Below are 14,853 nucleotides of genomic sequence, written 5' to 3' on the forward strand. Positions count from 1 at the left end.
GAATTTTAGCTGAGACTTGAAAGAAGCCAGGAAACAAGGAGGTTGAGAGAATTTTCAGCATGGGAGAAAGTCAGTGAAAATGCAAAGATTTGAATGAAGCATCCTGTGTGAGCAACAGCAATAAGACCGTTGTAACTGGAACAGAGGATGCATGGAGGGGAGAAGAGTATAAGACTGGAAACATAAGAAGTCGTTAGATTGTGAATGGCTTTAAAAGCTTCCTAACAGAGATCTTTATGTTTGATACCAGAGGTAAAATAGAGCCTCTGGAATTTACTGAGGGAGAGAGGGGAGGAGGGAGGACATGGTCGGACCTTCATTTTAGGAAGATCACTTTGATAGTTGAAAAGACACTGGAAGGGGGAGAGCATTGAGGCAGGATGAACAACAGAAAACCACTGTCCAGGAGTGGGGTTATAAGGCCATCAGTGAGGCAGTCATATTAGTAAAGAGAAGGAGAAGTATACAGGCCATATTGTAGAATGAGAAATGACATAATTTGGCAATGGATTGGCTATTTGGAGTAAGACTAAGGAGTCAAGGATGATAGCTAGGTTGTGAACCTGGGTGACTGGCACAGTGGTGTCCTTGACAATATAAGGAAGTTAGGAAGAGGGGAGGATTTGGGGGAAAAGATAATGAGTCAGTCTGAGACTGTATGGGACATCCAATTTCGGCTTCCTTTATGAGCCTTCCTTGATAGATGACACTCCCCACTCCCTAAGTGATCTCTCTGTCTCCTCTGAACTTGTAACAAGCAACTTTGTACTGGAGCTAATTGTGTAAACATTTTATTCCCTGCTGCTCTCTCCCCCCAAGCTCTTTCAGGCCAGGCATTGTCTTTCCTTTGTATTCTCAGTCCCCCATGTGGTGACTTCCATGTGGCAGGTGCTTAATAAAATTTGCTGAATTGAGTTTGACAAAAATGTCAAACCTCAACAATTCCAGCCCTAAAGTCTACCAAGTATTTTTAGGTATTTTCTTTATGGAGACATCTCACATTCCAAGTGACAGAGAACTGACCCCCATCCTAGCATATTTCACACATTCATTAACTTTTAAGGTCATCGCCAACTGAAGGTCTGTCAAACGTTAGTTCCCTTTTTTGCTGTATGAATGTTAAACTGTTGGTGCTATTTTCAGGATGTCAGAAGTTGGCTTTTCTCCTTTTACTTTATATCATTGCTTTTGTTTTTCTCTTGCTCTTCTTGCCCTTCACCTAACAATTATACCTGCACATTAACAGTGCTAGTGGGTATGTTAATGTGTCCCTGGAGAAAGGTGAAGATGAGCTTCCTAGAGCTGGAGATCTTCCATTAGTATCTCAATGAGCCTTTCCCTAACCAACTAAAGGAGGTGGGGGGGGGGGGCGGGGTGGAGGAAGATAATGACTTTTTTCTCTGTATCTAAAAAAGTAAGGGACCCAGCCCAAACTTTTAGACTGCCTTTTAGTTAGGCATAAAAGGAAGAAGGGATTTCCATGCCTTGTAGATGAGTAGAAAGAATCCTGAGAACTGGGTTCAATTCTGTTCCACCCCACCCCCATTACTAGCCATGTAACTGTGGCGCCTACTACATGTCAGAGACTGTGCTAGGCACTAGAGGCAGAGATGAAGGTCATAGGAGGATAGATCTAGAATTGGAAGAGACCTCAGAATCCATGCAATCCAACCCCCCCCATTTTATAGATTGGAAAACTAGGACCTAGGGGAGTTAAGTGACTTGCCCAAGACCATACAGGTATTCAATCCTTACCCTTAGAAAAGTGGTTTTTTAAAGTCTTATATCAAGGTGAATAATTTTTGTAAAAAATTCATTAGTATTAGAATCTCCCAGTGAGGAAAAACCCTCTAACAATCCAGACTGGCAACTTCTCTGCAACAGTGCTGTTGTTTTTGTTTGTTTGTTTATTTGTTTTATTGTCTTGGAGAATTGCCTAAACCAGTGAGAAGATCTGGCTAGGGTCACACACCCAGTATGTGTGAGAGGAAGGGCTTGAGTACAGACCTTCCTGAAGCTGAGGCCAGTTCTCTAGCCAGTCTCAAACACTGCCTCTCAATAAAAATCTGAGCTGTTATTAACAATGATTCAGCAGAGATGGGGAAATCCATTTTAGGTGGGGGGGGGGGGATGGAATGGGAGAAGGTACAGAGACAGTAAAGGGCAGGATAGTTCAGTTTGCTAAGTACATGAAGGTCGCAGGATCCTAGTGATGGGAGGATCTGGACCCCCTAAAAGAAAAAGACCATGTCTTTGCCCCTGAACTTTCCCACACATTTCTACCTAGATACTCAACAATCCTTTTAATTGTCCTTCCACTGTGGCCCAGACCACTTATTTTCTTTCATTGTCTGCACCTGGCCCACCCCAGGCTACTCCCATCCAGATCTTCCCACAGTCCTTTTCAGTACAAAAGTATCATTCTCATCCCCATTAAATTGCACAGACTCTTAGAATCTCACCCCCTTCTATTGTTGTCACAATATTGTGCAGATTTACTAGAAATCTTGCCTGCCTAACAGTGTTATAATAAAACTTCACTACTCTGACTGAAAGAAGGCTTGAGAGGTCGAATTCTTTCAAGGCAGACTCTCCCTGTACCCTTGCATTTCAGGGTTCCCAGCACCCCAAACCACAACAATAGATGGGGAATTGGAAAAGATCACAGAGGTCATCTAGTCCAATCCCCTTCTTTTACAAATGACAAAACTAAGGTGGTAACACAGGTAGTAGCAAAGGAGATATTTGAACCCAGAAGGAATTTGGTCTCCTGATTTCAGAGTCAATGGCATGAGATAAGGATGGAAAGGCAGGTTGGAGCCAGGTAATTCCAAGAGAAAGTGACTATCCTTTGTTCTTTAGGCAATGGGGAGCCACTGACAGTTTTGGAGTAAGGGGCCTAATATATGATCAACCCACTGTGTTGGTAAGAAAAATGGGCTCCTTAGCACTTAGTTCAACAAGTGCCCTTGAAGAGTTTTGGCTTTTGTTTGCTTTGAGTAAATTCAGTGTATTTCATTGAGTCTTACTAAGTGCTAAGCCCCAGGGCCCAAACCCCTATTAGGTGTAAAACCTTAGTGGGTGTGGATTGGCAACTAAGGTGGGGCCCAAGGTAGGGCTAACTCCAGGGAGGGCCTAGTTTACATGTCTGGGACAGCACAGGCTCTTAGACCACCTGGGTTTAAGTCGCCTCTTTGTGATGATTTTAGGTCACGTGGGTGAGTTGCATGTGTGACTCACCCCTGACACTGAAAAAGATATAAAAACCAGGGGTTGGCCTCCTCTTCCTTGGAGCTCTGTGCTGCAGCAGTGGTGGCGCGAATGACTCTGGGCCAGCCCTTGTCCCGAGCTCCCAGGCTGAACCTAGATGTTGGTAACTATGAATTGTATTGGGTCTGTGTGTTTGTAATTTGTTTAGGGATGCTGGGACTTTGTTAAACTCTGGTAACTATGTATTGGAATTTGAATCAGACAAGGTCTGTCTGTTGATGTTTGTAATTTGTTTGTATTTTGTTCTGAAGTTCAGGGCGCTAGATTTTTCCTCTGAACTAAGTGAATGATATTTGTATGCTGAATTAAAGTAAGCTTGTCAACCCCTTTAACCTTGCTTTCCTTATTAAAGCAGATCAAAAGAACCTGTGCTTTCCCAGCATGCAGGCAGCTTTCTGGGTGCTGGCTGTGGATGGATCTTACACCCCCACAGAAGCTGCTAGCCAGATTGTTGAAACACCCACACAGTACGGAGTTTGCTCACATTCACTGCAGGATGCAAGGTGTCTTAGAGAGGGGAGAAACTGGAGGCAGAGAAACCAGTTAGGAGAGTGTTAAGAGTCCAGGCAAAAGGTGATGGTGGCTTGAGCTAGATAGGTAGTAACTAGAAGAAATGGAAAACTAGGGGCAGGTTGAAGAGGTGGAGGGAAGTAGAAAATTGAAATGACCATGAGTATATAGGGAGAGTGAGGAAAAGAAGAAAATCAGAAATGATTCTGAAGTTTTCAACCTCAGTGAGTGTGCCAACGGGGAGACACAGACAGAAAGAGAAGCTTAAAATGGGGTATAAACTACACTTTTCCCTTGCTATACTGCATCAGCCCCCTCATAAAAGTTCAATAGAGAGTATCAGAACCAACTCACCACAATCCAAACACAACTTCCTGTCATTTCATATCCATATCATTTTCTGGCGACTAAACATATTCTCCAAGCAAGCTGGTGAGTTCCTGTAGTCAAAAGTGACATTATATTGAAAACACATCACACAGATCTTGTTTAACATCTATTTAAAGGCTATCCCAGCTTAGCAGGTGTGCCTGTTTATCTATGCAGATGACATGTCTTTGAGCAGTCTGGAAATTCCGATGTCTGGAGCTTATCCCTGAATGGCAGCCTAAAGATCCTGACAGATTTCATCTGTCTGGAGTCATAGCCAGAATGATGAAAATGGTTGTTTCCAAAAGCAGTGGTTTCCAAAGAGAAACAAAATAGCTCATACACAGAACTGGAGCATCCCCGCCCCACTTCACTGTGAATTCTGATCCTACTGTGTCCATTCAGAGAGCAGCATGGCCTGGTGGAAGAAGAGCAGACTTGGCACTCAGGAGATGAAGCTAAAGCCCCAGCTTTGCTCTGTGACACTAGTCAAGAATTTCACATCTTTAGACCATGGTTTACTTATTTGAGAGCAACAAGGCATCATGGTATAGGAGTAAAACAAAAACAAAAGTACTGGCTCTGGAATTTGAGGACCTAGGTTCAAATTCCACTCTGCATCAGGGGTTACCATGCCCCATGCCCTACAACTCCCTCTTTGATTAAAGCAGGGGTGGGGAACCTATGACCTTGAGGTCACATGTGGCCTTCTAGGTCCTTGGGTGTGGCCTTTTGATTAAAGCAGGGATGAGGAACCTGTGGCCTTGAGGTCACATATGGCCTCCTAGCTCCTTGGGTGTGGCCTTTTGACTGAGTCTAAGCTTTACAGAACAAATCCTTTTACTAAAGGGACTTGTTCTGTGAAGTTTGGATTCAGTCAAAGGGCCGCACTTGAGGACCTAGAAGGCCACATGTGACCCTGAGGCTGAAGGTTCCCTGCCCCTGAATTAAAATATTAGAAAAATGGGAAGACTTGTGTGAACTCATGCAGAGAAGGAAAAAAAAAACAGAAGCCAAAAAACAATAGCTACATTGACTACACTTTGAAAGCAAAAGCAATTCAGGTTTAAGGTAATAACCAATATGGGTCCCAGACAACAACTGATGAAATACTAGTCCTTCTAATTATGGGGACCAGGGAGAAGGAAGAGGAAGGAAGAGGAACACTACATTTCTAACACTATCAAATACTGACGCTATTGTTGGTTATGGGTTTTTTCTTTGTTAAGAGCAAACATTCGTGTGGGGTGGGGGGCATATCAGAAAACAATCATAAGATAAAAATCAAAAGTATTAAGACTTTTTTCAAAAGTGTGAGCGATAAATATTTCTGTACTGATTCAGGTTAAAAGATAAAAGTATATCAAACACTTAGGAGTGTAATAGGAAAGATCAGTATTCAATGCTTTCAGTGCTTTGCTTTGTATTGCTTTGAAAATCATTTATCAGCTGCAATTATTTTAATAGAATAAGAAGTAGTTGTGTGATTTATAGAAAAATTAAAGCCCCAGGTGAAAACCTACGTAACTGAACCTATGATGTAGTTCTAAGGGAATACCTGTTAGGTAACTTTAGGAATGTGACTACAATCATTACAAAATGTATATCTTAAGTATGTGACCATAATAATGATATCTGCATATTAATCTTTATATTGAAATTGTGAAAGCCCTATGAAATGTAGAGCTTATTGGAACAAAGGATCTCTGAAATGGGACTTTTTAGGACACCATAACCTGCAAAGGGCTTATTGGTCATACATGAACTAGTAACCTATAAAAAAGTGAGAATTTTTTATCTTGTGGTCTCAGATGGTACTAGGCACACTGAAGACCACCATCTTTGTTTCTTTAATAAAGGTTGGGTTCTTTGCCCAGAAATGTTTCCCAGTTTATTTCAGGGGGAAATTTTAGACAAAAAAAAATCAATAAAATATTGATAACTACTTGCTGATATGTCTACTTTCTCATCTGTACAAAATCTATATTCAAATAATCTCTATGTTCATTGAAGGCATCTTTAAGAAAGTTATGAGAAAAGAACTGTCAGGCTTTCACAAATGATATTCCACAGCCGACTACATCTTTACAATCAAATAATTGGTTGAAAGGTATAGCAAGTACAAGATCTCAATGTGCTTATTGTTTGTTGACTATAATAAAAAATTTGAATTGGCAGAGCAAAACACCACCTTACAGAATCTCCAATGTAGGTGATAAAATCATACAAGATTCCTTGAAAGGGGCAACAATGGATATAACTTTATTTGACAATCCTCTGACTATTAATATGGTTCAAGTTGAATAAAATAGAGAGAGATTTTCTTGCCAAAAGTGTTTGCACTTTTACACAATACATCTAACAAAAAGTCCAAACAGAAAGGAGATCATGTAGAGAGGGTGAGATGCCACAGGTGCTCCCATTTGCAAATAACTCTTATTGTATGAATCCTCAGAACACTACAAAGACTCTTAAAATCCATAATTACTCAAGAGCCTTCAGCCTCTCTACTTTGGAAAAACAAAACGGATAAAAAATATTTATTGTCCTATCAATCAACAAGCATTTGTCTATTGTCTATTATGTTCTAGGCACTGTACTAGGTCGAGATTATGATATTCAGTTGGATGGACAACACATAGAACTAGTCAATCAATATACATACATACATATTATATATATATATGTATATATGTATATGTATATATATATATACACACACACATATATATAAAACATATATATCTTAACATATTTGTTATTGTTATTCAGTCATTTCAGTTGTGCCCAACCTTTCATGACCCTTTTTGGAGTTTTCTTATCAAAGATACTGGAGTGGTTTGTCATTTCCTCCTTCAGCTCATATGGCAGAAGAGGTAAGTTAGGCACACAGGGTTAAGTGACTTGCCCAAGGTCACACAGCTAGTAAGTGACTGAGGCCACATTTGAATTCAGGTCTTCCTGACTCCAGGCCTGGCACTCTATCCACTGTATCATCTTGTGTTTGTCTTTCGTTTTTGAAGAGGACCATGACATCAGGGAGATGATGACATGACTTGTAGTTAACTTTGATTTGAGTGAGGGAGGGCTGTGCAAGGTCACCAGCCTTACTTTCTCCTCCAGAGCCATCTGGATCCAGTGACCAGATATTCATCAGGATGACTGGAGTGGACCCAAGATGCAACAGGAGACCCTGGCCCTTTTAGGCTAAGGCCTTTTCATGTACCATCTAACTATCCCTAAAGCATTATATTAATGGGAGGTAGATTTTTGCATGAAATAAGGATATTTTCAGAGAGTAATTAGGCCATTGATATTATCCTTTTTTAAAAAAAAATTAAGATTAGGTAAATATGTGTCAGAAACATGTGCCATGAGAGGGTCAACTGGCTGGTTCAGCATAAGAATGGTGTCAACAGATACATCCATTGGGACCTAGCTGGTTCACATTGTTCTCACTATGTATGGCTGCATATCTTTGGCTCATAGCTTGGTGACATCTGCAAGGTCAGCTCAATTGTCCTGTGTCAGAAGTGTCGATTCTAATTCTTGTACTACTATGGATTTATGTTAAAAGAATGCTCTGAATGAGGTTCAAGCAAGGTCTTAGATTGTTTCACGCCTCTGACTGCAAAAAGTGTCTAGTATAATCACATTAACACCGTAAGAATCTGAGCAGACAGTACAATTTCACTATTCCATTTGGCATTGAAATGGAACCAATCAACAAGCATTTATTAAGTACCAACTGTGTGCCAGGCACTATACTAGGGAATACAGATTTTTAAAAAAAGAAGAAAAAAGGAACATTTCCTACTCATAAGGAGCTTATGTTCTCTTTTATTTCCTAGTTCAATTTGTTCTATTTCCAAATTCTCTCTCTCGTACTCTCCCCCTCCCCCTCTCCATTGAGAAGGCAAGAAAAACAAAATCCATTACAAATATATATAGTATTGCAAAACAAATTTCCACAATAACCATGTTAAAAAAGAAAAAGAAAGAAAGAGCAAAAAAATATGCTTTAACCTGCACTCTGACTCCACAAGTTCTCTCTCTGGAGGTGGACAGCATGTTTCATCATGAGTTCTTTGGAATTATGGTTGGTCATTGTGTTGAGCAGAGTTACTACATCTTCCAAAGTTGATTATCTTTACATCTATTACTGTTTAAATTCTTTTTTGTTCTGCTCACGTCCCTTTGCACCAGTTCATACAAATCTCCCCAGATTTTTCTGAAACCATCATCATTTCTTAAAGCACAATAGTATTCCATTGCATTGATATACCGTAACTTATACAGCCATTCTCCAATTGATCAGCATCCCCTCGGTTTCCAATTCTTTCCCACCACAAAAAGAACTGCTATAAATAATTTTGTACGAATGGGCCCTTTTCCTCTTTAATCTCTTTGGGGAACAGACCAAATAGTAGTACATCTGGGTCAAACAGAATGCCCAGTTTAATAGCATTTGGGGCATAGTTCAAAAATACTTTTCGAAATGGCTGGATTAGTTCACAGCTCTATTAACAATGCATTAAAGTACCTGCGAAATGAGACCTGGGAATGGACCCAGATGGCTCTAGAGGAGAGAATGAGGCTGGTAACTACACAGCCCTTCCTCAATTAAATCTAATTCACTTGCAAGTCAAAATATCACCTTCCTGATGTCATTGGTCCTCTTCAAGAATGAAAGACAAACAACAACAGTAATAATAAGAACACTGTGCCTATTTTCCTATGTTACCTACAGCATTTGTCATTTTTGCTAATCTAATGGGTATGAGGTATTGCTACAGAGTTGTTTTAATTTACATTTGGCTCATTATTAGCGGTTTACAGTATTTTTCCTCTATAGTTATTGATAACTTTGATTTCTTCCTCTGAAAACTGCCTATTCATATCCTTTGACCATTTGTCAATTAGGGAATGCTTTTTATTCTTATAAATTTGACTCAGTTCCCTATATATTTTAGAAATGACACTTTTATTAGAGAAACTAGCTGCAAAAGATTTTTTTCCATTTTTCTGCTTTTCCCCCCAATTTTAGCTATACTGGCTTTGTTTATTCAAAAACTTTTTCATTTATGTAATCAAAATTATTCATTTTAGCTCCCAAGAACCTCTCTTATCCCTTGTTTGGTCATGACTTCTTCCCCTATACATAGTTCTGACAAGTTATTTCTTCCACACTCCACTAATATGCTTATGATGTCTAAATCACATGTCCATGTTGAGCTCATCTTGGTATACAGATATTGGTCTATTCCTAGCTTCTACTAGACTACTTTCCAATTTTCCTAGCAGTTTTTGTCAAATGGTGAATTCTTGCTCAAATAGCTGGGATCTTTGAGTTTATCAAGCACTAGCTCATTTGCTTCTGTATATTGTATACTTAATCTATTACATTAATCAACCTCTCTATTTCTTACCCATTGTTTTGATTATTACAGCTTTGCATCATAGTTTGAGATTGCTACTGATAGGCCCCCTTCCTTTCCCCCCACCCCAATTGGTTCCTTTAATATGCTTTGTCTTTTATTCTTCCAGATGAATGTTGCTATGATTTTTTTCTACCTCTATAAAGAAATTCTTTGGCAGTCTGATTAGTACAGCATCAAATAAGTAAGTAAACTAATTTAGGTAGCACTGTCATTTTTGTTATATTGCTCAGCCTACTTTTGGCAATTAATACTTTTTCCAATTATTTAGATCTGTTTTTATTTATAAAGAGTGCTTTGCAATTGAAGGACTTGGCAGGAAAACTCTCAAATATTTTATATTGTATGTACATATTTTAAATGCTATTTCTTTTTCTATCTCTTCCTGCTAGGTTTTGTTGGAATATACAGAAATGTTGATGATTTGTATGAGTATATTTTATATTTTACAATTTTGCTGAAATTTCTCATTGTTTCAATTAGTTTTTCAGTTGACTTTCTAGGGTTTTATGAGTAAACCATCATGCCATCCACACAAAGTGATGGTTTTATTTCCTCAGTCTCTGTTTGTTCCTTTCTTTTATTTTTCTTGTTTTATTGCTAGAGCTAGTGTTACTAATATTGAATGGTAATGGTACTAATAATGGACATCTTTGCTTCACCCCTGATCTCACTGGAAAAGCTTCTAGCTTATCCCCATTGTAGGTAATGCTTGCTCTTGGTTTTAGATAGAGATTAGTTATCGTTTTAAGCAAAGCTCCATTTATCCTTGTGTTTTCTAGTATTTATTCTAATAGGAATTGGTGGTATATTTTGTCAAAAGCTTTTTCTTTATCTATTGAAAGAATCATGAAGGGGCAGAGCCAAGATGGAAGATAGAAAACAGGGACTTGCTTAAGCTCTCCCCCAAATCCCTCCAAACACCTGTAAAAATGACTCTGAACAAATTTTAGAGCTACAGAACCCACAACATAACAAAGTGAAACAAGTCTCCAGCCTAGGACAGCCTGAATGGTCACTGGGAAGGGTCTATCACACCGTGCTGGGAGCGAAGCACAGCCCACCATGGGCTGTGCCAGGACAGACCAGACTGGCAGTCAGGTGAAGCAAGCATCAGGGCCATGAATCACTGAGCTGTGGCAGTTACCAGACTTCTCAACCCTTATACGCCAAAGACAACTTAGCAGGTCAGTGGGAAAACTGCTGGATCTGGATGAGAGAAGTGCATGGTCTGGCCCCAGCCCCAGGGTCAGCAGCAGGAAGCTCCTGCAGCTGCTTCCAGAGCTCCAGTGGTGGCTACTTCTGGCCCCAGGCCCACATGGTGGGAGGAATCAAGCTGCAGATCAGAGTGGGAGTGAAGGGATTGCTTTGCTGGAGCAGAGGCAGGTTCTCTTGCTTTGCCCTGCTTGGATCTGGGTTGTGGTCCTCGTTGGCAGTTCTTGGGGGAAGAGGAGTGCAGGTGTGGCAGAGCTTCTGATGACTGTGGAGTAGAAATAGCTCTGAAAACAGCAGCACAGCCCCTAAAGCTTGGGACAAAGCACTCTCCACCTTAAAGGTAGTCATACCCTGACAAAAAGTTCAAGGGTCAAGTAGTTGGCTGGGAACATGAGCAGGCAGCAAAAAAGGACTCAGACTCAGATTCTAGAATCTTTTTTGGTGACAAAGAAGATTAAAACATACAGCCAGAAGAAGACAACAAAGTCAAAAAGCCTACATCAAAAGCCTCCAAGAAAAATATCAATTGGTCTCAGGCCATGGAAGAGCTCAAAAAGGATTTGGAAAAGCAAGTAAAAGAAGTAGAAGAAAAATCGGGAAGAGAAATGAGAGTGATGCAAGAAGATCATGAAAAAACAAGTCAATGACTTGCTAAAGGAAACCCCAAAAAAATACAGAAGAAAATAACATCTCAAAAAATAGACTAACTCAAATGGCAAATGAGCTCCAAAAAGCCAATGAGGAACAGAATGCCTTAAAAGGCAGAATTAGCCAAATGGAAAAGGAGGTCCAAAAGACCACTGAAGAAAATACTACCTTAAAAATTAGAATGGACCAAGTGGAAGCCAGTGACTTTATGAGAAATTAAGAAATTATAAAGCAGAACCAAAAGAATGAAAAATGGAAGACAATGTGAAACATCTCATTGGAAAAACCACTGACCTGGAAACTAGATCCAGGAGAGATAATTTTTAAAATTATGAAAGAATCACATCATTTTTCTTGTTTCTGTTATTAATATGGTCATTTATGCTTTTAGGTTTCCTAATATTGAACTAGCCCTGCATTCCTAGTATAAATCCAGTCTTGTCACCATGTTTGATCTTTGTAATACAGTGCCAGGAGCTTACATTCTCACAGGGAAAAAATAAAAGAGTTTATATAAGTATATATAGAATAACTATAAAGAGAATAAATACAACAAAATTTTTAAAAGGCTAGTTTGAGACAAAGGATTATGGGGATCAGGAAAGGCCTCACGTTGAATGACTAGTAAATAGAGTAGGTTCAAAAAGTCTTGTGGATGTGTATAATTCTGATATAGTTTTAACGTTCTTCTTCTGTCCCCTATAAAACTTTGGTATTTATTTGTGTGTACCCTGCATTTATTTACCAATGAACATGTCTTGCTTTTTCATTTGTATTCCCATTGTCTAATATAGTACTTGACACTTAATAAATGCTCCTTACAGGGCACTTAGGTGATACAAGGGATAGAGTGCTTAGCCTGGAATCAAGAAGACTCATATTCCTGAGTTCAAATTCAGCCTCTGACACTTATTAGTTGTATAACCCTGAGCAAGTCACTTAACCCTGATTGCTTCAGTTCCTCATATGTAAAATGAGCTATAAAAGGAAATGGCAAACCACTCCAGTATCTTTGCCAAGAAAATCCCAAATGGGGTCATGAAGAGTCGTACTGAACAACAACAACAAAATCCTGTTAATTGGTTGATGATTATGAGGCTGTAAGATAAACAATAGAATAAATGAGTAGATGTATAGACAAGTTACATAGAAATTATAAAGTTGTGTTAAAAACTGAAAGAAGGAAAAAAGCATTTATTAAGTACCTACTATATGCCAAGCACTGTGCTAAATGCTTTAATTACAAGGCATAATTAGGAGGTCGAGTAGACAACACAGTGGACACTAAGAAATTGCAAGCACTGCTTAACATGGCAGCAAAATGAAAAGTATTGTCATCAATGGGAATGCTTTGGTTGTTGTTATCAACCCCACATCCTATTTCTCTCCAACTTACAATGAGCATTACCCAGGGAAGAGGTTCCTTTTCAGTCAGCAATTCTTGCAACCTTTTAGCAAGTGGCCAGCAGAGCAGTGCATTAAGCTGAATCTCATTCAATAAAATAGACATGATTCTAGTCTGTTAACAATGAGGCAGGGACCAGAGAGTATTTAATGAGCACTCACAAGCATGTGGGTTGTTGAGGAAATTTCCACTTCAATGAAAATCTAAAAGTCTATCAAAATGACTTTTCTGAATTAAGAATTTTTTTAAATAAGTTTAAAACTTTGACAAGGTCAAAGAGGATTTCTTCCTGGCAAAACTATAGCTCCTTAGCCTGCCCTCTGTTCTCTTTGCTCGACAACTAATCAAAAGCAAGAACCTCATATGATGATAGATAGACCTTCCCTCTGGCTCCAGCCCTGGTGTCAAGGGGAATAAAATTATAAGGAACTGTGGAACAGGAGAGGCAATGGGGTGGGGTGAGGGGTGGGTGAAGGAAAAGGAAATCAGTTTTCTTCAGGATTGATGTGTTGCTCTTTGGGAGGTTTTAGGGAACTGGAAATAAAATGGTATGGTACTGAGGAAAGATCATTAGACTAAGAATACGAAATCTTGGTTTGAATCCTAACTCTGCTTACTATGGGACTTTAGGCAAGTCACTTGGCCCCTCTGTCAATTAACAAGCATTTATTAAGCACTTATTATATGCCATTGCTAGGGATTTAAGGAAAAATAAAAACATGATCCTGCCCTTAAGGAATTCACATTCTAATGAGGGAGACAACATGAAAATATCTCTGAACATACAAGATACATACAGTGTACATAGAAAATAATGTCAGAGAGACGAATCCTCAGAGAGGAGAGAAATGAACAGGAAAGACTTTCTGGACAAGGTGGGATTTGAGCTGAATCTTGATGGAAGCTAGGAATTAGAGGTAAAGAGAGAGAATATTCCAGACTTGGGGGGATGGTCAGTGAAAAGGCAGAGAGTGGGGAAAAGGAATGCTAAGTGTGAAGAACAGCAAAGAGACCAATATGACTGGATCATGGTGTTCATGGAGGGGAGGAAAGAGTGAGAGGACTGAAAAGGTCAGAAGGAGCCAGGTTGTGAAGACCTTTAAATTACAAGCAGAGGATTTTATATTTCATCCTGAAGTTTACAGAGGAGGAAAGTGGGGAGGCATGGGGAATGACGTGGTCAGACCTGCAATTTGGGAGAATTTGACAGGTGAGTAGAAGATAGATCAGAGTGGGGAAGAGATGAGGCATGAAAACCAATAAGAAATCTACTGCAATAGTCTAGGTAAGAGGTGATAAAAGCCTGAACAAAGGGTTCTAGAATTAAAGGGTCACTTTCTAAGGCTGTAAGTTACAGATGAGTTGCCAGTCTGCCTTAATGGGGGGAGTTTTTACACTAGGAGTTCCCCATACTGATGAAATCACGGGTCTGAATACCCTAGCTCCTCACCGGGATAATAACAATAATATCTGTGCTGCCTATGTCATAGATGTGTGAGGGGATACAAAATTCAAGAGATATTAAGGTAAAAGTGGCAATAGATTAGATATGTGGGGTGGCTGTGAATAAGGTGTTGAGGATGATACCAAGGTTGTGAATCTAGGTAACTGGGAGGATGCCTAAGATTTGTTACAAAAGGAGGAAAAGGATAACGTCTTCTGTTTTGGACTTGTCAAGTTTGAGAAGTCTGTGGGATATCCAATTGGAGATGTCCAAAAGGCAGTTCATGATGCAGGACTGGAGATCAGGAGCAAAATTAGAGCTAGATATGAAGATCTGGGAATTATCTGCATAGAGATGAAAGTTGAACCCACGGGAGTTGATGAAATCACTGAGCGAGGTAGTATAGAGGAAAAAGAGAAAGTGGCAGAGGACAGAACCTGGAGAGACACCCATGATTAACGCTCATGACCTAGTTGAGGATACAACAAAGAAGATTGACAAAGAGTAGTCAGACAAGTAGAAAGAGAACTAGGAGAGAAAAGTGCCATGAAAAC

Source organism: Trichosurus vulpecula, chromosome 1, assembly GCF_011100635.1.
Source record: "Trichosurus vulpecula isolate mTriVul1 chromosome 1, mTriVul1.pri, whole genome shotgun sequence".
Taxonomy (NCBI): domain Eukaryota; kingdom Metazoa; phylum Chordata; class Mammalia; order Diprotodontia; family Phalangeridae; genus Trichosurus; species Trichosurus vulpecula.